This window comes from Nematolebias whitei, chromosome 20, assembly GCF_014905685.2.
Source record: "Nematolebias whitei isolate Nwh7 chromosome 20, NemWhi1, whole genome shotgun sequence".
Classification (NCBI taxonomy): Eukaryota; Metazoa; Chordata; class Actinopteri; order Cyprinodontiformes; family Rivulidae; genus Nematolebias; species Nematolebias whitei.
Genome location: NC_056517.1, coordinates 40,644,217 through 40,648,268, shown reverse-complemented (window position 1 = coordinate 40,648,268; position 4,052 = coordinate 40,644,217). Strand labels below are relative to the sequence as shown.

General features: G+C 41.6%; 1 protein-coding gene across 1 annotated transcript in view; it reads left to right on the top strand.

Annotated features, from left to right (window-relative positions):
* The window catches only part of LOC119426474 (guanine nucleotide-binding protein G(olf) subunit alpha), a 9,353-nt gene that overhangs the window by 2,112 nt on the left and 3,189 nt on the right, over positions 1–4,052 (top strand). The window lies entirely within an intron of this gene.

The window sequence follows — 4,052 nt, the reverse complement described above, 5'->3', positions numbered from 1 at the left end:
GTTTAGACCATCGTGATCTGGTGAACTGGTTTGGATGTGTTTAGACCCTAACATTTTTTTTTGTGTGTGATTTCAGGTTAAGATCTTTGCATCTAGGTCCTTTTGCTTTGGAACCTCCTTCCAGTAAATAAAGAAGGGACAAAAAGTCCAAAGGCCAAGAGACTTCTAAACCTGTGGATGAGTTTTGTGTTGATGAAGTCAGGAACGTAGTTTTCCAAACTCAACATTCTTTCTCTTTGATTCATATTTCATTGTTATAATTTTCATGTGCCTTTTTTTGTTCAAACTTTCAGTTCTGGCCCATCTTCTCTTCTTAATCCAGCCAAACAAAATAATTAAATGCAGTGAATCCAGTTTTGTTGTCGTTAATGTCTACTGTAGCCAGAGGTCGTGACCATGTAATGAGATGCAGGAATCAGAGATGTCCACTAGATGGAGACATAGAACCCATCAAGAGCCAAGAGCCTAGGTACTCAGTAAACAGTCAGTTTATTTGTCATACGCTCCACATGTGTTGCATGTGGTGGATTTAATTTATGTACACAGGGTCCCAGTTACATCCAACAAAAGTACAAAATGTAAAAGCAAAAAACATTAATAAGATGAACTAAGAATGTTAGACTAAAAATACACTAAGCAGTAGATCAGTGATCCTCACTTTTTTTTTTTTTTCAAAACAGCCATATTGACAGATCAAAGTCAAGGGGAGAGCAGTGAGATCACTTCAAGTCACTCAAATAAAAGAAAAAAATGAAGCAACCCACCTATGAACAAACCCCCCACAGCCCCCACATTATCTGTTGAATCAAAATGTTCATCATACTGAGCTGAGAAGCTGCATGTCCTGGACTCTCTTCATGCTGTAATTTTTTGTTGCAGCCACACTGAGACATTCAAGATGGGCATGGGTCAGTCAGTTTCTCTGGGTTTGCTTGACAGTGTTCATGGTTGAAAATGTTGACTCACAGGTGTAAAAAATTCAGTTTTTATCTTTTACCGCAGTCCCATGAAGAAAACACAAGTCAACAGTAACAATAAATAACAAAGCCCATGCTCAACAATGAATATGCTGTAATATGTGTACGGATGAAGATGCCCCCTCATGTAACCATGCCTAGAACCGGCCTGTAAGATGCTCCTACTTCCTTCACCGCAGATGAGAGCAGGTGCGGAGACGCACGCAGCCGATCCATCTGAGATTGACAGGACTTTTTTTTTTACCTCTACCGGACGGTTGGACCTGCCTCGTCCTCAACAAGCAGATTAACACAATTCACAAAACCGCGTCAAAGAAGCCCAAGCAGACATGCACAATTATTGTGCAATGCTCCTGCACGTTTTGAAAATGTACTGGCTGTGCTGGCGTGTTGTTGTAACCTGTCACGAAGCCACCAATAAAGCATGGCGAGCCGCATGTGGCTCGGGAGCCGCGCAATGAGGATCCCTGCGCCAGTAATAAATAAACAATATAGTCCCTCGTTTATCACGGGGGATCCGTACCCTGATGACCGCGATAAGTGGAAAACTGCAAAGTAGGAATATTAGTACAAGTAGTATGTAGTAGTTTATTTTAATATTATATATATATATATATATCAGAGTCAGAGATTCTTTATTGTCATTCGCACCTCATGTGGTACATGTGGTGGAGCGAAACTATGTTCACAGGGTCCCAGTTACATCCAACAATAAAATGTATAAGAAAAACAGTAATAACATCTAAGATATGAACTAAGAAAAACATCAACTAAATATACACTAAGCACTCATAACATAAAACATTGAACATCAGCACAAACATGAACATGAGTCTGTGTGAGCAGATATCTATATATATATATATAGATATATATATAGATATATAGATATATATAGATATATATAGATATATATAAAACCAATGCAGACATGCTCCTGTTTTTAGTTTTCTACACTGCCTTATATTCTAGCTGTTTGTTGTTGTTTTTTTGTTTTTGTTGTTTTTGCTACTTTTCCTTTTCATTTTCCTTTTGGTTGCTATTTTGTTGTGATTTGTTAAAAAAAAAAATTGTATGCCTCTTTTGTGACGTCTGCTCTTTGCCACCTGCAAGCGCTCTTGGCCACGGCCACTTGTCCGTTCTGCACGGTGAACAGCTGATCAGCTGCAGCAGCGAGTTCATCCTGCAGCTCTGGGCTGAGGTGCCAAATAATTTAAAATTTATTTAAAATAAAAATTTCATGTCGAGAGACTAATCAGAGCTTTTATCAATGTCAATTTATATTATTGTTATTATTGTTATATTATAGCAGACACAAGCAACAGCTGACCAAAGTACTTTGCAGCTAAGAGGATAAAAAGAGTAAAAAATGCATCTAGTGCCACTCGGAAACATAAAGTTAACAGTAAATACAACACATCAAAATCAGACACCGATGGGACACATCGGAGGCAATCAGGGGTTCAGTGTCTTGCCCAAGGGCACTTCCACTGCTGGTGGATTCGAACCCCCAACTCTTGCATTGGAGGATGACAAACTCTCAGGAGGATGACCGTACGCCGAACAGCAGCACGAACATGAGTCTGTGCAGATGAGTAAGAATGAATCGGTAGACCTGAATAATGGATCTGGCCAAATGAAAAGTTAAAACACTTGAGGTTTGCTGGTGATCCACTCGAGGCAGGATCACTTGGACCAAGTCTGGGTCGGTATTTAAAAGAAAGTCCACCCTTTCTCCTCCTCCTGGTTACACATCAAAATACCATGAACGTGATCTGCTCTTCAACAGGTTCTAAAGTAGGTCCAGTTTAAACTTGAGGTTCCACATTGCCATTAAACAAGTTCTGGGTCCTGATCCTGCAGCTTGTAGAGCAGAACCATCAATGGGTTCCTGTAGGACTTCTTCAGTCTCTCTCGTGGTTCTGGAGAGTTCTGGCCCACTCTTCTTTCCATCATTAAGGATTCTGCTCAGGTCCCTGAAAGTCCCACCACAGCATCTCAGTCAGACTGAGGTACTGGACTCTGACTGGACTGTTGCAGCACCTTGGTTTTGTTCTGTTGTAGATCGACTGCTGTGTTTGGGATCTTGGTCCTGTTGGGCCCAGATTAGTCCAAGCTTCAGGTGTTGGACAGATGGACTCACATCTGACTCCAGAACCCTTTGGTCTCCAGAGGAGTACTGGTCCACTCAATGACTGACCGGAGCCAGACCATCAGCCTCCACCCCCGTGCTGACAGCTGGAGGAGGGTTGGTGCTCATCGTTCTCACTGAAGACGTGGAATCAACATAATTCTTACTGACAAACGTTGGTGAACATCTTCTGGTCAGATGTTTGCTGGTCCTGGATCAGTTCCAGACTCAAACCAGGAGGAAACAGTTTGTGTTTTGTGTCGTCAGGCATTTGAAGGAAAAACAAGAAATCCCCTGAAGACAACCAAGGAAGACAACTAATGAGGAGCCATCAGAGACGTGGGGGGAGGGGGGGAGACAGGTGGGAGCAGAGCTGCTCGAGTGTACAACAACCAGACACGTCTAAAAACCCGCAGGAACCTGTTCTGTCACTTGGAACTAGACCTGGACCTGGATCTGGACTGGAAATCAGCAGTAGTTTGGTTCCAGAATTAGTCCCTGTGGACCTTGATGGAAAGCAAGAAGACCTTCTGATCAGGACCTGTGGACACGTGACGGGCCGGCGCTCACCAGAAGGTCAGTGAACCGAGACCGGACCGACTTTCCTTCTGGTTTTCAAACTTCAAGTGTCCCTCGTGGTTTTCTGATTTTTATCTTGTTGCTTTTTAAAGACACAAAATGTTTGAAACAGTTTCCAAACGAACTTTGATGTTTATTAAATTAATTTTAATTTATTTCATTTTTAATTTAAAGACTGCATTAAAATGTTTGCTGGGATCTGGTGGAGCGTTCTCTCACTTTGTTGATTTGTTGTGTTCAAGAAGTTCTTTTTTTAACATTTACTGGGCTCACAGTTCACTGTTTGTTTACTGCTTTCAGCTCTTCTGCTTGTTTGTTTGTTTGTTTACTGCTTTCAGCTCTTCTGCTTGTTTGTTTGTTTGTTT